Here is a 22545-nt window from a genome sequence, read left to right on the forward strand (position 1 = left end):
AGTGAAACATTATTGTGCCTCATCCTTACCTGAGGAAGCTGTGTTCAGTGGGACCCGATGAAGAAAGATGACTTTTCAACTTCAATTTATAAAGCCATCAAGAACATAATATCAAAATCATTCAAACAAACTCTCCCAGGCCAACTTTCAAAGAATGAGAGGAACAGTGCAGTCTTTGCTTGTAATCTTTCTCTCATTTCTTTTTTTGTGTTGTGTGATGGTGTCAGAGTGTGTCACAGTATAAGCTATCAAGTGAAAATAATGAGATCATGATGCGTGAGTCCCAGAAAGTAAATGAGCAAAATTGCATCAGTTAAGTTCCTTGTTGCTGTGATGAAATGCTTGATGAATGTGACCTAAGAAAAAAAGACATCTTAGCTACTCTTAGTATTACTATGATAAAATACACTGACCAAAGCAACTAGGGGGAATGGGTTTATGCTGTTTCTAAGTTCAAGATTACAGTCTATCATGGGAGGAAAGTCATGGCAGCAGAGGCTTGAAGCAGTTGTTCATCACATTCACAGTCTGTAAGCAGAGAGAGGTCAATGGATGCTACAGCTCAGCTCCCTTTCTCTACTGATAGAAAGAATCCAGGATCCTTGTCAGGGCAAAGTGGCATCCACAGTAGTCAGGTCTTCACACTGAAAAGTCAAGAGAATGCCCCTCACACATTTTCAGAGGCCAGTCTGTCAGGTGACTCTAGGTTCTAACAATTTAATACTACCAATGAGAAAAGGTTTTGCTTGTTTGTTTAATTATTTTTGCTCATAATTTGAGACTTCTGTATATCATAGAGGTAAAGGAATCACAGGAATAGTAGTGTAAGGCAACTGATCACATTACATCCATACAAGGAAGGAGAGAGGGTCTTCACACATCAATTATCTCCATCCAGAATCTTAGTGCTTAACTATTTTATTAAGTATGCTGTTGGTAATTTGTATTCGTGGTTATTCATGCTGAATGGTTCCTCCTGGCATGTGATGGACTTCAATTATGGCAACCTTTAGGTGACATGGGACCACTGAGAAAAGGGAATTTCATGAACTCAGTTAAGCAAAAGATTTTTCAGAATGAGAGGCACCTGGTTCCCTATAATAATAATAAAAAAGACACAGTGTCCTGGGCAGAAGGAGATGCACAACTGCTGAGACAGCCTGCCTCAGTGAAGAGATCTGAAAGGTGTAATCTTCCAATCTGAAACAACATGATATGACAACTGGAAATCTCTATACCCAATGTCATGTTCTACAGCCAACATGCTGGTGGTACTGACAATATAATATTAAGTTGACTACAGATCATGCGTGTGAAGTATATATGCAGAATCAGGGGGAAAATACCAGAAACTGATTGCGTTTTTTAAAAGTAGACCATGTCACTTCACTGTTGTTGACAATTTATTTTGTTTTTGTTTATGGGTATGGGTACATGTGTGTATGGTGCCCATGAAGAACAGGAAATGATGCCAGAATCCCTTGAACTGAAGTTTCAGTTGGTGATAATGCCGTGGATGCTGGGAAAGCTTGAGTCCTCTTCAAAAGCTACACGTGTTTGTAACCACAGAGGTCTTTCCAGTCCCTGGAAATGTAACTTGGCTTTTACTGTTTGGTAATAAAGAGTCAGAGGATTGGATTTGCTATCAGATCTGAAAGGAATAGCTCCCTAAAACCGGCGTGTAGTACAGAATGGGAGCTGTATATTGTTACTCCTGGTTCATCAGCCTGGGTGCATATGACGACAAATGAAAGAGATAATGTGGAAGGCTGTGTAGGGGAGCTGTATTATTTCTCTTTGTCATGGCGCTGGTGAAATGTTGTGGACTTACTTCATTCTCAGGCCTTCTCAGCCTCACGTACTTATGGCGAGATCGTTGTTGAAGACTTTTACTCACCCTGCTTCAGTTTTGTTTCTTTTCTACAATAAAACATTCTGTCCACAGGGAAGAAAGTCTGTGTGCTTATCATGTCAGGTTAGAGCCCATCATAGCAGAGAAATGACTGCGCAGAAGCTTGAGGCGGCTCATCCTACATCAAACCCACAGTCACAAACAGGGAGCAGTAAACATATGCAGCCTTGCTCTCTCTTCTCTGACACAGTCAAGGCCCAGCCTAGGGCGTGGTGCTGGACACAGTTCATGAGTCTTCCTACATCAGTTAGCAATCAAGACAATCTTCCATGAATATGCCCAGAGGCCAATCTCATCTAGAAAATTCCTCAATGGAAATCTCCTTGCAGATGAGTTTAGGTTACTTCAAATCAACAGTTAAAGCTATAAAATCACACACTGAATTCCCTAAATTGAGCTCTCCCCAGAGGTCCCACTGGAGCTAAGCCATGGTGAAAGGAAGCTGTTATTTATTTCATCTGAGATGGAGGTGTGTACTAAAAGAGGTTGAGTTCCAGGCTGTACCCTTAGCACCGCCCAGGAGGACGTCAATTAACATCAAAATCCTCTGTACTTAAGCAAAGTGTATATATAAATACTGTAACCATAACTACAGCAGCAGTTGCAATAATATTAAAAAGAGAAGTAAATATTTTGGCAGTGGTGGCACACGTCTTTAATCCCAGCACTAGGGAGGCAGAGGCAAGTGAATCTCTGTGAGTTTGAGGCCAATCTGAGCTAAAAAGTGAGCTCCAGGATAGCCAGAACTAAACAGTGATACCCTGTCTTGAAGAGAGAGAGAGAGAGAGAGAGAGAGAGAGAGAGAGAGAACACCAAATACCCTTAGAAGTTAAAAATTAGTTAAAATGATACAAAAAAAGTAAATAGCAAAGGATTGCAAAGGAGGTACTAAGACTAAATAGAGGTGGAAAGGGTAGCAGCAAAAACAATGTTAAAGAAAATGGGAAAAAGGAGAAAGAAGAAGAAAGAGAAAACGGAAGAGAATTCAATTAAAAATGAATAAATAAAAAAGAAAGTGTTTTTAAAGTAGGGTAAAGCAAAGGGGCACTAGTAAAATTAGTGAACATGGGTAAAACTGAACTTGACAGGGCTGGTTTTGCTTCCACTGGCAGAGAAGTTAGTGTTCTAGGTTTATCCATCTTTTTTTATGTTGTAATCTCTTTTTCTTTCTTTCTTTCTTTCTTTCTTTCTTTCTTTCTTTCTTTCTTTCTTTCTTTCTTTCTTTCTTTCTTTCTTTCTTTCTTTCTTTCTTTCTTTCTTAAAAATGTCCACCTCCTCCCACCTCACTTTTCCCTCCCCGTACCCACCTGCCCCTCCTTCTGTAGTCCTAAGAGCAGTCAGGGTTCCCTGCCCAATGGGAAGTCCAAGGTCCTCTCCCCTCCATTCAGGTCTATAAAGGTGAGCATCCAAACAAACCAGGCTCCCACAAAGTCAGTCCATGCAGTAGAATCAAAACCCAGTGCCATTGTCCTTGGCTTCTCAGTCAGCCTTCATTGCCAGCCACATTCAGAGCGTCCAGTTTGATCACATGCTCCATCACTCCCAGTCCAGCTGACCTTGGTGAGCTCCCATTAGATCAGTCCCACAGTCTCAGTGGGTGGACGCACCCCTCGCGGTCCTGACTTCCTTGTTCTTGTTCTCTCTCCTTCTGCTCCTTATTTGAACCTTGGGAGCTAAGTCCAGTGCTCCAATGTGGGTCTCTGTTTCTATCTCCATCCATCTCCAGTTGAAGATTCTATGGTGATATGCAAGATATTCATCAGTGTGGCTATGGGACAAGGCCAGTTCTGGCACCCTCTCCTCTGATGCCCAAGGAACAATCTGGGGACCTCTTCTTGGACCTGGGAACACCTCTAGAGACAAGTCTCTTGCAAACCCTAAAATGGCTTCCTTAATTAAGATATTTACTTCCCTGCCGCCATATCCACCCTTCCTCCATCCCACCCATCCCATTCCCTCAAGCTCTCCCGAATCCTCCCCTTCTCCCTTGTCTCTACCCGTCTCCCCTTACATCCACCCCCCACACCTCCGTGCACTCAAGTTTTGCCTGGTAATCTTGTCTACTTCCCATATCCAGGATGATAACTATATAATTTTCTTTGGGTTCACCTTCTTATTTAGCTTCTCTAGGATCACGAATTATAGGCTCAATGTCCTTTAATTATGGCTAGAATCCACTTATGAGTGAGTACATACCATATTCCTCTTTTGGGGTCTGGGTTACCTCACTCAGTAAAGCATTTTCTATTTTCATCTATTTGCATGCAAAATTCAAGATGTCATTGTTTTTTTTACCGCTGAGTAAAACTCCAATGTGTATATGTTCCACAACTTCTTTAACCATTCTTCTATTGAGGGGCACCTAGGTTGTTTCCAGGTTCTGGCTATGACAAATAGTGCTGCTATGAACATAGTTGAACAAATGCTTTCGTAATATGATAGGGCCTCTCTTGAGTATATTCCCAAGAGTGGTATTGCCATCAGCCTGCCTCTGCCTCTGCCTTGCTACTCCTGGGATTACAAATTTGTGCCAATTTGCTAGTCTTTTTTTTCTCTTTCAAGTATGTTCTAGGGGATTGAACTTGAGCTACTACTTATAGCCATGGCTATTGCTTGGATTCTCTGAGTTGACTTAATCTATTAGTAGTTTTTCAGTGTCTCTACCTGAAGAATTTTAGCTATTAAGTGTTGTCAGTAAAGCCCTGAGATACCTGGTGGTTTCCCTCTTTGAATGGTTGCTGAAAACAAGCTCCCCTTATCTTGGTGCAGATACAAGCAGCATCTACTGGCTTCCTCCCCTCCCATCCTCTGTCATGATACTCAGCACTGCAACTGATCTAACTGGAAATAGCTTCTATCTGATGGTGTTTCCGAGAAAACTTGCTTTCCAAGATGAAATATTTAAAGGACTTAGAAGATTACTTTTTGCATTCCATTTTAAATTATTAGATGGCCCTACTTTTGTACTAGCTATATTAAGACTATTCAGACAGGGAGAGGAAAATAAGCGCCAGAAATGTTTATTTTCCAAGAAAAAGCCTTAGGTTTCCTCTGTCCTTGCCTTCTTTGCTCACGTTCTCTTTCCTTCTGCCTCTCATTTGGACCTGAGGAGCAGAAGGATGAAGAAAATAAAAAAAGTAATCAGGACTGCGAGGGATGCGAGCACCCACTGATACAAGGGGACTGATATAATGAGAGTTCACCAAGGCCTGTTGGACTGGGACTGAACGAGGACGTGATCCAACCAGATTCTCTGAATGTGGCTGGCCTGGAGCCTTTCTGAAAAGCCATTGACAATGACACTGGGACTTGTTTCCTCTGCATATACTGGATTTTGGCGATCCAGTCTGTTTGGACTCTCACCTTCCCTGGACCTGGAGGGAGGGGGGAGGAACTTGAACTTCCCACAGGGCAGGAAACCCTGATTGCTCTAGGGGATGGAGAGGGAGGAGGAGAGGGAGTGGGGGGAGTGGGAGGGTGTTGGGAGGAGGGGCTGAAATGGAAACTTTTATATTTAATAAAAGAAAAAAATAATTATCTCAGAAGGCAGAAAAAAAAAGCCTTAGGGACCTAAGAAATACCGAACACAATATTTAGAAATTAAACTGTCAAGTTTATGTCCATTTGTAACAGTAAGTACATTTGTTGTACTTTTCATTATTTAAGAATGATACATATGTCACTTTTGGACCTGAAACCCTGATGCTATGACAGAGCAGAGATTACATTGATTTGGAGCTAGCAGGAATTCTGTACTTTGTGAGATCACCCAGGATGTTGTTCCCATCATTTCCCTTTCTCTTCCTTTAGTGAACAGGGAAAACATCTCTTGCAATGCTTCGGACTAGAAGAGATTTTGACTTGAGGGGTTTTGTCACATTTTAGAGTATTTCTGTCTATACAATAAGCCTGTTTATACTTTCCAGACACAGCCTGCAATATTCTCATAATTTCTATAAAATATACTAAAGTTTATGGTTATATTTTTAATGTAGAGCTAGTTTAGTACATAAAAAATCTTTTAACCTGTTTACATCATGGAAAGTCTTCTCTTTCTCTTCTGCTGTGGTGAAAGCTTTGCTGAGAAATTTCAGTCCTCAAGGCTGGTGTCCGTGATCTTTTAGCAACTGGTTGTATGGTCCCAGACTCTTCTAAATTTTAACATTTCCAGTGAGAAAATCAGTTATTATGACAGTGTCCCTTTATATGTAACTATTGATTTCTCTCTTACAGTTTTCAATACCGTCACTTTATTATGTATATTTAGTTAATATTATAATATGCTGTGGGGATTTTCTTTTCTTGTCCTGTCTAGTTAGTGTTCTGTGTGCTCCTAGTTCCTGTGTGGGTGCTGAAGTCCTGCTTTATATCATTGAAGTTGGGTTATTCTCTTTAGTCTATGTCTATAGTATGAAAATTTAGTCTGTTCATGGTATTTTATAATTTCTGGATCTCTCTCTCTCTTTCTCTCTCTTTCTTTCTCTCTCTGTATGTGTGTGTGTGTGTGTTTCATATTTTTTGCTGAGTTGCCCGATGGCTCTCCTTTATCTTCCATTCCTGATTTTCTAGCTTCCAATTGATCTATTTTATTTCTAAGGCCTTCTGAGCTTTCTAGTGACTTTTTGTGTTTTTCAATTTCACCTTTATGTTAGATTGAGTTCTCTGCAATCTTTTCATCTTTTCACTAAATCCAGTCTTCAAATCCTAATTTTGTTCCTCACTTTATTCAGAAATCATCTCTTTTCTGGGTCCCTGCTACTGAGTTATTGTTATTCATCCCCTTTCAGTGCATTGAGCTATTCATGCCTTTCTTGAACTCTAGTTTATTATTGTTCTTTTGAATTCTGTATTTTGGTCTTCATCTACATAATTATCATTGGAGATATTTATATAGGACTGGTGCACTTAGGGAGGGGCACACTGTCTTAGCCTTTCGTATTGTTTATGTTTTGTCTCTATGATCAATCTTATAACCTTCCTATTTATTTGCATGCCTAATATGGTACTCCAGTCTGCCACATATTTGGCTAAGACAGAAGCTAAACAGAAGTTAAACTAAGTTAGCTAGCTCTCATAATTTCAAATTCTATTACATTTTAACCTCTGAAATTTTTTTTGACTTGATATTCCTATTCTCTAGATCCATCATCACTCTACCTATATGGTCCAGTATTGTTAAGATGGCAGTATCATACCTTTGTACCAAGGTGGCAGCCCAACCTATGTACCTTGGATAGTGGCAAGCTGAATTTCATTGTACTAATCTCAAGTTCTCTAGAGAAACTGATCAGATAGAATGAATATATACAGAATGCATGTTATATACATATAATTATAAAGAGAATATGCTAAATATATTAAAATAGATCTATCTATATATCTATCTAATTCCTATCTATCTATCCATCTATAGATATGGGATTTATTAGAACAACTGACAGGCTGTGGCCCTACTAGTCCGTCGATGACTCTCTATCAGTTGAAAGTCCAAGAATCCAGGGGTTGCTTAGACCACAAGCCTTGGTGTCTCAGCCAGTCGTCTGTGTACGCCAGAATCCTGAAGACGTAGGCTGAAACATCAGTGGAGGAATGGTCTTGTCAGCCAGAGTGAGAATACAGATAATCAAAACTGGCTTGACTCATACTTAACCACTGAATGAACTCTCCAGTTACATAACACTTATTTTTGGTTGTTGAGAAACACCTATGTGGTTAAACACCAACTTCCTTTGATAACAATGACATTCAAGGGTCGTTTTCTACAGATATTTCAGCAACATTCCTCTTAACAGCTCAGAGTTGACATCCCATTAGGAATTTGGTTTGAATTTTGCTGACTTCTGAGGCTGTTTACCACATTGCCAAGTCTACTTATCTTAGGAAAGTTTTGTTCAGGTTCTTCCCTCTTATTTAAATGGCTTCTTTTCTGTGAGCCATTGAGTTATTTGGGTTGTGTATATGTTTGAAATATAAGCCATTGCAATCTGTTAATGTTAATTTTGTGATTTTTTTCTGTTTAATTTGGTGTAGTTCTGCCTGTCAGGTTTTGATTAAGTTGTGTGTGTTTGGGAGAGTGATCACATCCAAAATTTTCATTGCCAGGATGACATGGAGATTTTCTCCAAATATTTTCTTCTAGCAGTTTTAGTGTTGCCAATCTTCTGTTTAAATATTTGTTTTGGCTTGTTTTCTGTAAGTGGTGTCAGATAGCACACTTATCCAAATCCGGTTTTCCTAACAAACTTTATCACAAAAATATATTTCCAATTTTTATGTTTAGCAGTCTAGTTAATGATCATTTTATTGAATGGGTACAGGTTTCTCAGCTTTGTATCCTGTCCTTGTGATCTATGTCGCCCTATATGCTGAATCATACGACTTTCATTTGCTGTTTGTAATATATTTTGTAATCAGTTTCTATTCTGAGTCTATTATTTATGTTTGTTTTGGCTTTTAAGATCTTTTGTAGTTTTGTATAAATTATAGAACTACTTTTATATCTCTGCTACAAATGACAATAGAATTTCATCAGTGACTGTATTATATCTGTAGAGTAATTTGAGTGGAATGCTTATATTAATAATATAAAATATTCTAATTTATGAACATAAGATATACTTTATTTTACTTTTATTTGTCAGTGTTTTATACCTTTCCAAGTGAAAATTTTTTCTCTTTTTGACTAATTTTATTTCTAATTATTTCATTTTTTTTGGAAAAAAACGATTATTGCATCTGGAGTTGATTTCTTTCTCTTTTACAAGTAACTTGTTTAGTCCATAGAAACCGTACTGATTGTTTAATCATTTCTTCTGCTAATGATTTGACAAGGATTTCTAACACTTTTTGTTGGTCATAGATTTCCAGACTTATTCTTTATCATTAAAAGCCTTAAACTGTTGCCCTTGAATATATTATAAGCAGCTTCATTATCTCTGATTTTCATGTGTTGAAGTACATTCATTTCACATATAATTTTTGAATTCACAGCAAAAATCTTCTCCTTTAAGACGATCATATATTTTCTACACATTATTCTGTTTCTGCGGCATATTACATATTAACTTGCATGTTGACCCATCCTTATCTTCCAGGGCAAGTCATGTTTGTTTGTGTTACATTTGTTGTCTAATTCAGTATGTGTGTTTGTTAATATTTTGTTGATGATTTCTTAATGCTTATTACACCAAAATTTAATTACAAGTTTTTAATTCTTATCTAGTTTTGGTATTAGTATAACATTGGAAGATATTTGATTACTAGTTAAATACCATTATTGTGACTTTGTTGAAATTAATGGACCATGTTTTTTCATTAATTAATTAATTAATTTTATTTGCTATCCACAGTTTCTCCTTCTCCCTTTTCTCCAATTCCCTCCCCCATGCCTGCCTTCCACGCCCCCTGTGTCTCCACTAAGAAGAGGTTAGGCCTCCCATAGGAGTTAACAAAGCATGACATACCAAGTAGAGTAAGTACCAAGTTCCTTCTTCTTCATCAAGCCTGGGCAAGGCATCCCATAGGGAATATGTTCCAAAGATCCAGCTCATGCATCAGCGTTAGGTCGGGATCCCACTCCTAGGGGTCCCACAAAAGACCAACCTATACAACTGTTACTCACATGCAGAGGGCCTAGGTTGATCCCATGCCGACTCCTTAGCTATTGAGTGGGCCTTATTCTTATTAAAATTCCATCCTGTCCTGAATACTGTTAGGAATAAGAAGTTTTTGTTTCTTCTTTTAAGGAACTTAAAATTTTCTTTTATTACAGAACAACATGTACACTTTGTTCACAGAAGTCTTGAATGTAACTTGTTTATGACTCAGATCATTAATGAAAACTTTGAGAGAAATGTGGTGTTGTTATAACATCTGAAGCATGGGAATAGAAATTACAAGCTTTAATATGATTCTAATTCCCCTTACTTCTACAACAAACTAAGCAAATAATGGGCCGCACAGTTCTGCACAACTTTAAGGCCAGCACTTGGAAGGCAGAGGCAGGCAGATGTCTGTGAGTCTCAGGTCAGTCTGGTCTGTATAGCTAGTACCTGGCCAGCAGAGCTGCAAAGTGAGACTTTGTTGTGCTACAGTGAATGTGTATGTGACATATGTGTGTATCCACATGCATAATTCATTCAGTTACTGACAGATTAGTAATCTATGCTGAAGGTCTAATTATAATGATTACTAAGCATCTCTACCATTATCTAGATTGCTGTTAGCATCTCATAACCCCACTTTAAAGTTTTATTGTGATACAGAACATGTTTGGAGGTCAGAGGACAGCTAGTTAGAGTTCATTCTCTCCTTCCACCACAAGGGTTCCAGGGACTGAACTCAGTTTATAAGGCTGTGAGACATCTCATCAGCTCATGACTCATTTCTTGCCCTCTACCTTTTATGTCATGGAAACACAATCACAAGTGCATTGTGCGTTCCCAGCAAAATTTAGTTAAGGTTTTCAGTGTTATGTTTAGAAAGCTGCTTTCTATCAACATGAAAAACTAATCACATCATGTGGTCATTCACTCTAATTTCTCAGCATGTAAGGTCATCTTTAATTGGTGTACCACAACTAAGGCATCTAAATCACAGCTTTCCTGTGTTTTCTGGCTGTGAAATATCTGCCAGAAGAATTAAATGACCTCTATTTGCAAGCACGGAACAGAAAATCCTCAAGGGCAGGAAATCCACAGCCTTGCTTTATTTTTATTTTTATGTTTTGTTGTGTGCTCTGAACATAATCATAAGCAGGAGAGTGGTTAATAAATATTATTCGGATTTAGGCATGGGAAATAGGAGACACGGGCATGAAATCCTGTTTTTATTGCTATCATTATGCTGATGATCCTCTGACCACTTCTCTCTGGTCGGCGTAATTTTATAGTCTTCATATATTATTTATTAGTGGAGCTTCTCTGTGTCCAATCCTCTTAGCTGCTGCTGTGCTGTGCCCAATGCTTCCTAATGGGTACGATCTGTGGCTCCATCCAGTTGCTGCCTGTGATTTGCTCAAGCCTCTAATGAACACTTGACTTGCACCCATCAATTCAAGTAAGAGACGAATGAATAAAGTTTTTGTTTTCTATTAGTATTGTGAAAGCCAACTCACTTTATCTCCTTCACGTTATCTTTGATAAATTTGCTCACCTCTTAAAACCAATTGGAAAGGAAGTCTGATTTATGTAGGCATTCACATCAAGTCTTCTTGTTGTGTTTTTTTTTCTTTTTCTTTCATTATTTGCCATAATCAGAAAATGCCTGTTAACTCTCTACAGCAACCTGCTAGAGTTTCAAGTTGCAATCAGTTGTATCATTTTTGTGATTGTGTGTGTTTAAAAAAGTTGACCAGATTTTCCTAACAGCATATTAAAGATGTGTACACAGTGAGGGAAGGATCAGTGACTCACGGCAAGAAAGAGACAGAGAAGGATCTATTTACAAAATAGATCATAAGTGAGCTCCCAAGGCCCAGATGAAGAGCAGAAGGAGGGAGAAACATGAGCAAGAAACTCAGGACCGGGAGGGGTGCACCCACCCACTGAGACAGTAAGACTGATCTAATGGGAGTGCACCAAGGCCAGCTGGACTGGGACTGAACGAGCATATGATAAAAATGGACACTCTGAATGTGGCTGACAATGAGGGCTGACTGAGAAGCCAATGATAATGACACCGGATTTTGATTCTACTGCTTGTACTGGCTTTTTGGGAGCTGAGTCTGTTTGGATGCACACCTTCCTAGACCTGGATGGATTGGGGTGGGGCTTGAATTTTCCAAAGGACAGGGCACCCTGACTTGTCTTAGGACTGGAGAGCGAAGGAGAGGGAGAGTGGGGGGAGTGAAAGGGAGATGGGAGGAGGGGAGAAGGTGGAAATTTTTAATAAATAAATAAATAAATAAAAATTAAAAAAAAAACTTTATAGTTGTACACAAGGTCAGAGTTGCAGATGTCCAACCCGGGTTGTTACAAAAAGCATCCTAGGAAAAGCACGCCAATTCTTCTCTTGTCAGTCTGCTAACAATAGTCCTAAGTCTTAAAGTTTGTCATTGGGCACTGCTCTCACCACTGCCCCCGGTCTGGTCATGGTTTTAGTCCTGTAATCTTGGAACCTTGTGTTTTCGTGGCAGTGGCTCAGTTCCCTATGACTTATTTTAGAGTATTTTGAAATTTTCATATATATATTTTGAATATACATGTGTATGATTCAGATCAAAGGTAGGGCACTGTTCTGAGATTGTGACCCATGTTAGTTTCCTGTTTGCAGCATGCATAGATTTGGTGGTTTGCTGATTTTAGTAAAGAGGACCAGAAGTTAGGAAATGCTATGTGGTCCCCGAGGAAGTCAGAGGGAGGGAGTTTGTGCAGAAACAATCAAAATTCATTATTTATTATTTAGACTCTAGTATGTTTTTATAGCCTATCATCCCTTCATTTGAATTACTTTGTTCAACATCAGAGTGAAATTTTATAGAACAGTTTTATACAACTTTAGGCAAATTGGATTTCCTAACAAGAAGGATGATTATTAGAATATTTATCTGTGCAGGTGTCTTTTGTTTCATTGTCAGATTTTCAATACAGATGAGTAGACATACTAGGGTAACTGAGGAGACAATGTGTACTTGAGAGAATCCCTAAGAAAGCTGATGCTTCATAGTCAATTATCATCTGCAGCATTGCAAAAGCAATGATTGTGATATTGGTTCAAGAGCAATTGCTCTGAGGGACTATGATATCTTTTCATTCCCTCTGTAATAGGAGCTGCTTGACATAATTTAATAAAAGTATTACTGAAGTTTGTAGCCTTACAATCTGAAGTCACATCTTCCTTCTTCAGTGAAGTTGAAGATTTGACTACTCCTTTGCTCACTTCCGTTTCTTTATCTACACAGTGAGAGGATACATGTTCATAGCACTGTTAGAATGGCTAAGTGAGATGTGCAATGTGAGCCTTGTTTTCAGTGCTAATGGTATGGGTGTCCCATTTGGATTCCTTTGTTGGAAAATGGGAAGAAATGGTTAGGTATATTTATAATAGAATTGATATAAAATGTTTCCCTAGAATTGTACTCTCCTCTCAATAGTAGCATTTTCTCTCACTGACTTCCACATATTGTCCAAATTCTACTTCAGATTGATGTCATTCTGATTAGAATTAAAGGTGATGGTCAATTTTTATTTTCTCCCTGTACTATATTTTGAACTCTTGATAATAGGATTCTTACTATTTGCATGAACATGGTAGATATTTAAGGACACTATGAGGTTTTGTTATTGTGTAACCATCATAGAGTGCACAAATACTGAAAGACAATTATCACATGTGCTCACTCATAAGGGGTTCTTAAATATAAAACAAAGAAAACCAGTCCTCAAACCACAATCCCATAGAACTTAGACAACAATGAGGACCCTAAGAGAGACAAACAAAGATTCTTATGAAGTCACTTGGTAACCTAAGTGATGTTTTGGAAGCACTGTTGTCTGATGGTCCATTGTTTATCAACATGGCATTATACAGTATGTGACTGGATATCTGTGAAGATAAGAGAGGCAGTGGAGCTAGAAAAACGAATCATTTTGTTAAGTACTTGCTGCAGCATGCAGAGAACATGAATTCCATCTCCAAGACCCATGTAAAAAAAAAGTACTATGAATGGTTCAGGTATGTAACCCCAGTGGTGAGGGGAGCGGGGCAGGAAGACCCCTGCGGTTACAGTCCAGAAAACCCAGGCTCAGTGAGAGACCAACTCAGAACATAAGATAGAGAGGGGCTGAAGGGATGGCTCAGAAAGAACTGGCTGCTCTTTCTTTTGTTGAATTTCCAGCAACCATGTGTTGTCTGGCAACCATCTGTAATGAGATCTGGTGCCCTCCTATGGCATCTAGGCATACACACAGGCAGAACACTATACATAATAAATAACTCTTTAAAAAATAACATAGAGGACAGTTGAAGAATATACTAATATTAGCTTCTGGACTACACACATGTACACACACAGACACACACACACACAATGTGTGCATGCATACATGCAAGCACATGCACACACAAAGGCACACACATGCATTCATGCACAAACTGGAAATATTTTAATCATATGTACTTTGTGTTATGGTGTTTGGTTAGAAACCATATCACCAAAGTCTAAGGAAAGGCTTGATCATCAGCTGTTGGGTCTAATTCTTGAGAGGTCATTATTGTGAGAGCCTCTGGCTTCATATATGGATGAATTCATTGGTGTGGTGAGTCTATTGTGATGTGGTAGAAATTAGGGCATAGTAATTATCTGATGGGAAGTGTGCCTTGAAGAGTGTATCCTATCTCTAAATGTGTCCTGTGGACACCAGTTTCCAAATACTGTAAAGTAAGCCATGGTTCTCTAACACAGCCTTCTGTGGTGATGCTGTGATTCACTTTTGCTCCAGAAACAACAGACTGTGAACTCAGAAACCTTGTCAAAATGAAACCTTTCTCCACCAAGATACTTTACATAGAGATTTTGTGACAATAACAAAGAGTGAAAAAATACTACAGGAAAGTTTTGTTGTTGTTCTATCTGCCTTGTTTTGTTTTTTGTACTGTCTGTCATCTGTGGAAAACTCTGGACTGATGCCCCTTCTTAGTAATTGACAATTCTTTTTTTTGGAAATTTTTATTTTATTTTATGTTTATGAGTGTTTTGCCTGTATGTATGAATGTATGTGTGTATATTTGTTTATTCATAAGTGCATCTTGTGTGTGCCTAGTGCTCACAGAGGTCAGAAGAGGGCAGCTAATTCCATGGAACTGGAGTTGGCAATAAGCTGCCATATGGATGCTGACAACCAAACCCAGGGCTTTTGAAACAGAAACAAGTGCTTTTAACTGTAGAGCTGTTTCCCCATAAAACTACTTGACCTTTATGCAAGTTCATATTTTAATTTCACATACACATCAGGCACCATCCTATGTATGGGGTAATAGTTATACATAAGGCATAGACAATTTTATCATAATTCAACTGAAAAGTGAGAGAAACCCAACAAATATTGTATAATATTTTACAAATAAAATAACCCATAAATAAAACAAGAAAAAGCATTATTCATGATGTTGGAAGGTGGCTCAGTACTAAAGAGCATGCCCTACCCTTGCAGAGGAGTCATGTTAGGTTCCCAGCATCCATGTCAGGTCACCTCCTGCATCTTCCACTGTTCTGTGTCAGTTGGCACCTGGAATCTTATACACAAACCCACACATAAACACACATATCTACGTGATTAAAAGTGAAATAAAAAGCCAAATAGTTTCATAGGATAACAAGCATATTTAAGATCATAAGAAAATGGTCAGTACCTTTTTGTTCTAGTAAACAAGAAAGACATATGACTTAACTTCAAACCCCAAATATTCAGCAGTCAGCTACTGTAAAGACCCGAGTAGAGGTTAGGACAGAATATAGCCAATGGGAAAGGTGGTTATAAGAGCTGCTAAGACTGCATTCTGGTTGGAGACTGCTGCGTGAACTGGTGTGAAGTAAATAATGTAAAAACACAGTCTATGACAGAGAAATGTCCTTAGTGCAGAGGATCTCAGCCTTCATGATGCTGTGACCCTTTAATTCAGTTCTTCACGTTGTGGTGACCTGCCACCAAAAAAATATTTCTATTACTACCTCCTAACTAATTTTGTTACTTTTAAAATTGTAATGTAAATATCTGATATGTGAGTCTCAGGTTGAAAAATCTCTGCTGTAGAGTATCATGGGTCTGTGAATTTTATTACTGTCTTTAGGGGAAATCCAGGAAGACTGTGTTCAGAAAGGTGAATAGACTGTTATCCACTATCAACCCCCATCTACACACACTACATCCAAATGCAAAGAAATGTATGTTTGAATGTATTTGTAGTAATTATGTTTGGGCTATAAATGTGTTACTTCCCTAAAGTATTCTATGATGGCTATTTATTTTACATTTACATTTGAATTACATATTATAAATTATCTAGGCATGATTTGAACTTCAGAGAACAACAATGTGAGCTCTATAATAACCCCTTGTCATTGTATATGAGGGACTTTAAGTGCTCCATGGTTTGGTAGCCTCAGATTCCAGGAACCAGTTTCGCATCAATTGTTCTTTGAGGACTGGCAAGATAGCTCAGTGGGAAGAGGGGCTTGCTATATGCCTGTTGACCTGAGTGAGATCTCTGGGACCCATATAGTAGAAGGACAGAACAGACTCTTATAAGTTGTCCTCTGACTTCTACATCTGGGTACATATATCAACAACCCCCCTAACACACACACACTTATGCACAGATGCATGCACTTATTTTATTAGTACTGTAGATAACTGAAAGATTTAAAGTGTTTTCTATCCTGTGAGAACAGCATTCATTGGCTGGAGAAATGGTGGAGTCTGACATTCTGTGTTTCTGTTTATTATAGCAAACGAGAAACCCTACAAAGGTGGCCATGATCTAAACTAGGTTATTCCTTTAATATGATCTTCCTAAAGTTGCTATTTTTTTATTTGTGTCTGCATCTCTGCTACTTATATACAAAATGTGGATTAAAGTATTTATCTTTAAAGTGTTTTGAATTTTAAGTAAAGTAAGGTTCAACATGGTTGGAAACTGACTGGAGCATTTTAATGGCTCAGAATGAGCAAGACTTTAACATAAACACACTCCTGGGCTTTGGCTCCTTTATTTAAAGCAATCCGCAGTCTCTCCAGTTGGTGCCTAGGCAGCAGGTGTTTTGTTTGTCCAGCTCTTTTGTCATTGTTATATTTTCTTATATCACTCAGCACAGGTTAACTGATGTCATAACCATACCTCAGAGCTGACTCTGACTGAGCTCAGTGTCGGTTTTCCCCTTCTCACATCACATTTGGATACTACTCTACTTTGTATTTCTAAGCTAAACCTTCAGCATTTTTCATATCAGAAATTTTGTGGCAAAGCTTGGAGAGATGCAGGATTGCTCAGTGGTTAGTATTTTCCACATAAGTAAAATTCTGAGGTGGGATCCCTAGAACCCTTGTGAAGACACAAAGTGTTGCCCATGTGCATATGCCAACTGCTCGTAGAGCAAGATGAGAGGCATCAATGAGAGAATTTCTAAAGAAGGAACTTGTCTCAAACAAGATTTAAGGCAAGGTTGAATACTGAAGTTGGTCTTCTGGCCTCCATATGTGCAAAATGGTATGACAGGTATACACACCCTCTCTAACACATGCACTCCCCCCTCCACATGCATGCATGCATGCACATCGCCACATGCTTACCCACAAAGATTAAACAAAGAATAAATAACTCATATGGGAAATGAAAGATTTTACTCCCATGCTAAATTTCTCCAAATTATTACCAGTTCCCATAAATTTATCAAAATGTCCCCAACAACAAGCAAATTTTGCTTGTGAATTTCACACTTTTCAATACTTCTGGTTCATTGAAAAGTTTATTAATCTATGCAAATGTGGGTAGAGATCAGGATAGGACCACACTTTTGAAAAGCTTATTCTTCAAGACCTGAACCCCTGTCCCTGAAGTATTTGCCATGTAACTTTGGACACATCATTTAATCTTGAGTTCATCATCACTGTTCTTCAGAGAAAGGAAAATTCTCAAAAAACAATAATAATTTTTCTCATAAAATGTTAAGGTCAATAGAATAATTTTAGATTAGTCCTCACCTGCCCCTTTCGAGCCCTGTGCTGTACTCCAGAGAGCCTTGGCTGCTCTGGCTTTAGGTGACCTCATCAAAGAGGTGTCTATCATTTGTTTCGAGCAGCAGTGCCATTAATCTCTTCTATTTCTCCCTCTCCCCTTTGGGTTCACTTCAGTTGAGTAAGCAGGAAAGAGAACAATGAACAACATTATGGAAATGTTAATTCCTACTGTGGCTGAGTAGCTTTTAATCATACTATTAAGTGTATTCTCTGATTTAATCATCCTGGCTGACAAGCAGGAAGACCAGGATGGACATTGATGAATGGCTGTCATTATCTTCTGATATGAATGAGGTTGTTTTCTCTCTAACTAAATGTTAGCTGTTGTTTTTTCCCCTCAGAAATTGTGTTTGTGTGTGTGTGTGTGTGTGTGTGTGTGTGTGTGTGTTGAGGACATTCTCTTCTTCTTCTAGAAGTTAAGAGAAATTCAATGCAGACAAAGTCTTTTAAAATTTCTGTGACTGATGAATCACAACATGACCTTGCACAACATAGACCAGAGAAACCATTAATTTAATGATTGTATATACTTTTTATATTATTTCACGAATAATTCATCATATTTAATTATTCATATATACTTTATATGTGTATATATACACACATATATGTATATGTCTGGCACGCATACATACACACACAGAGAGAGAAAGAGAGAGGGAGAGGAGGGGGGTTGACTTGGGGATTTGTTGTTTGGATATGAAGTGTCCCACACAGCTTCATGTGCTTGAGCACTTACTTCTGGGTTGAGGGGGCTTTGGAGGAAGTTTATGAGATGAAGTCTCATAGGAAAAAGTAAGTTACAGAAGTAGTGTTTGTAGCTCAAGACCTCCTTTTTTCCTAGTGTGGATTGAAGGCAGATGAATTGTGACCATCCAGCCTTCTGTTCCTGTCACCATGCCTTCTCTGTCATGATAGGCTTTGGAACAGTGATCCAAAATAGCTCTTTTCCCCTTAAGTTGACTTGGTTAGAGATTTTTTTTCTTTGAAGTTGTAGGAAGAAGTGCGTGCTTAACGAGGTTGTAAGTGATTACCTATGAGAATACTTTCTCCAACATTCTCAGAAGAGCTGCTAAGTGAACACGTAAATGAAAGGTGTTAGACACAGAGTGGAAGAGCTGGAGGTGGAGCTCACGTGGTGGACTGCTTATTTAGCATGCATGAGTTCTATCCCCAGCATTGCATATGCTGGGTATCGCATTGAGACAAAAGGATCAGGAGTTCCAGGTCATCCTTGGTGACATAGTGAGTTTGAGACCAACCTGGGATACAAAATACCCTATCTTAAGAAAAAAAGCTTCAGAGTTGAGATGAGAACATAATTTTTAGGAAAACTGGCCATATAAATTGGAGAAACTTACAAACACCCTATTTGGAAGGGCTGATAGGTGTAGATGTATAGATTGCATGGCAGAAAACAGGGCTGGGTTTAAAATAAGATTGAGTTTACTCTTCCTTTTGACTTACTGAGCTTGCCAGAATGTAAAGCTGTGCCCACGTACCATCTCAAAACAATGAATGCTCAGGGAATATTATGGAGAAAGGAATGGAAAGCTGTGAGAGCCAGAAGGTCAGGAAGATGCTATGAAACTGTTTCTCCAAGAAAGGACATGGAAGTAACATCCATGATACATCAATGAGGGGGCTGCTCAAACAAGACATGAATAATGATAATACCAAAATACATGCCAATATGGAAAGGGGAATTCTGTTGGGGACCCACTGCTAGACAAGAAGCTGCAGGCAACTAATGACCGCTGAGAGAGGAAGAGTTAATCTTTCCTAGAGATTAGTCCCCTAATTGGCTTTCCAGTACCAAGTGGTCAGTCCAGAAATGATGTGCAAACAAGTGAAAATAAATGTACTCATCAGATTGTATTTATATATTCAAACATATATGTTTAATAAAAACATAATGAGACTAGCAATGTAAAAAGGAAGGACTTGGAAGAGTGGGACATTGAAGGGGATTGAGAAAGGAAAGGGAAGCAAGGAAGTGATGTAATTATATCTTAATTAAAATTAGAAATAAGAAAAGGAGAAAACTAATTCTCTGAAGAATGTGAGACAAAACAAAATAAAATGAATTAAAGTGGTAATAACAGTGGCAGCCACAGCTCAGCCCAGCAGGCTTCTGAACTCCAGAGCTCTCTAGCTCCTTGCTCATATTGTTCAACAGCTACTTACTCCTGTAAGTAAGCACAGCTAAACTGTCCTGGCTTTTGTACAGACATCACTGAGAGGCTGTGTGTTTGCAGTCTTTTAAACTTTAACAATTCAAAACTAAAGAGAATGTTCAGTTTGAATTCTGTTCATTAAACCCCAGTTGTGCACAGAGGCTGGTCCATGACTTCATGTGGATTCACTGTATCAGGAAAACCATAATTGACCTAAGCCTTCACAAAATAGTCTTATACCTAATTATTCTATTCAATGGATTGTTTTCAGGATTGGGAGGTGCCACCATGACTGAAGTGTTTGTTTTTTAATTATGAGAACCTAAGTTTAATCCTCAACACTTACTTTAATAAAGAAGAAAAAGCCAGATGTGGTAGTGTAAATCTGGGTGTACCTATGATTATATACAGCCTGAGTTTAGGGGAAATAGAGATAAGGGGATCCCTGGAGTCTCCTGGTATAGGTGACTTGTTATATTCCAGGTTCAAGGAAAGATCCTATCTTAAAAAACAAGGTGCAGTGCATTTGAAGAAGAGTCTGGACACTCGTCCCTAACCTCTACCTGCACACACATGAATACACACACAAGCACACATATTATGTTTTCTTGTCTCCTTAAGCCATTTCTCTGTAAGTTGCATATTCATACTCATTGGAGAAGCTGTAGAAGCAGCCTGGTTAGTCTTATTTATTAATTAAATTTTTAGACTTGATCTTATACAATGGTTGGAATGCAGATCCAGTATAGTTCTTTAAGAGTTTATAAAGAAGTACCAATGTGTTTATATTCCTCTTTACTCTCTCGTCTTCCTTTTCTCCTTCCATTCTTTTTTCTTGATACTCCTCTTTCTTTGTCATTTATTTCCTGTCTTAATCCTACTTCTTCCCTGTCTCTCTCTCTTTCTCACCCACACACATGCACACACGTGCACACACAAGCATGTGCACACACACTTGGCTTTTATGACTTTCTTTTGTGTGCATGTGTGCATATGAATGCATGTGGAAGTCAGAGAACATTGAATGATTTTCCTAGGTGCCTGCCACCATGCTTTCTCCCTCACTGGACCAGAGCTCTGGGAAGTATAGGCTAGTTGGTCATGGAGCTAGGACATCCGTCTATGTCCACCTTCTCAACACTAGGGTCACAAGGGAGCACCACAGCATCTGGACTTTTTTTTTCTTTTTTCTTTTTCTTTTTTTTTTTTAATAATGTAGGTTATATGGGTAGGGATTAGGTCTTTAGCTAACAAGACCAGCACTTGACTGTCTATGATTTCTCCCCACCTATAATTTGTATTTTAATATATTTTCGTTGTTAACAATGTAAAGTCAGAGGCACAATTTGTTTGTTTATTTGCTTTGGTTTTGTTCTGTTATTTATCCCTGATGGTGTCGTGCTTAAAGTAGTGCCCAAAATAGATTAAAAGATTTGGTAAATGTTTGTTGAATAACTCAATATTTTAAATATAAATAAGTAAAGATATTTTACACATTCACTGATGGAGCAGTTTTCTCTCAATAGAAATATCTCAAAGGCCAAAATTTGCAGTTAAAATATAGATGATTTTCTTGAGTATATGATTAGGTTGTGAGTTAAGGCAAACCACAGTTGTTTGTGGTTCTCAGTTTCCTCATTTTCTCCTCTCTCCATTACTTTTACAATGGTCAAGAAATAAAGATGAGTTATCCAATAAAAAAATGAACCTTCATACAGACATTTTAAATATGGATATATTTAAGTATTTTTTGTTACCTTCCTTTTCATTTTTTTGTATACAGTTAAAATAAATAACCTGTCAGCTTTTCAGGGCCCTTGAGAGTGAATTGTAGCCAGGGATTTAGGAGGAAGGCAATTTATCTGATGTTTACTTGAAATGAGACAGATGTATTTTGTCATTTAAGGAGAGAAGAGTACCAGTTCACAATCATCCACATGGGAATTCTAAGCAGAAAGACAGCCCCAACGCAGTTGTAGAATATAAAACATATGTAGTGGCTGGAGGTGGTTATTTCCAGCTCTTCTCAGTGAAGCAGCCCATCAAAGTGACTATGTTTCTCATAAATAGTTCCCAATTTTTCTCATGGCTTATAGCATTGGTCTTCTGATTGCCTTCTCTCTGTCTGCTTGTCGTGAAGACTTCCAGGAGAAGTGAGCTGTGGGGACAATTCAGAGAAGAATTTAGTGAGTACTTTGTAAATGTAGAGAGTGACTGTAGGCAAATAAAGATGCCCCTGTACAACAAAATCTTGCTGGTGTAAAAGTCCCAACTGAAATTAGCTACTGCTTTAGAATGGTTGTTTGGTTTGCTTTGAGGCAGTATCTTTAGCAGCCCAGGCGAGCACCTGACTTGTTGCATAGCTAAAGATGACACTGAAGTTTTGCTCCTCTTGTCTACGCATCCCTAGTTCTGGGATCTGGGCCAGGAACACTATACCTAGTTTATGTGTGTGGTGTTAGGAAGCCAACCCAGGACTTCGCACATACTAGGCAAGCACAGTGCTTTCTGCCCATTGGACTATATATATCCCCAGCCTCAAGAGTAGAATATTACATCTCAAAAATGAGTAAAAGAACCTGTAATTTTTATTGTTGTTTTAAATTTGAAGTATCTGGCATTTACTAAGCAACAGGAGGACAGCCAATGGAAGCCATGTTTGGATCCTTCAGCTGATGCTGTCCAGGGCCTCCATTTTTTCTGCCTGCTCTTGTTTGGAATG

The 22545-nt window shown here is 38.5% G+C and overlaps 1 protein-coding gene across 1 annotated transcript in view; it reads left to right on the forward strand.

The window, feature by feature from the left end:
* Positions 1-22545, forward strand: part of LOC148118756 (contactin-associated protein like 5-1-like) — a 918003-nt gene that overhangs the window by 723694 nt on the left and 171764 nt on the right. The gene's annotated exons all lie outside the window — the stretch shown is intronic.

This window comes from Myodes glareolus, chromosome 20, assembly GCF_982192425.1.
Source record: "Myodes glareolus chromosome 20, mMyoGla1.1, whole genome shotgun sequence".
NCBI lineage: Eukaryota > Metazoa > Chordata > Mammalia > Rodentia > Cricetidae > Myodes > Myodes glareolus.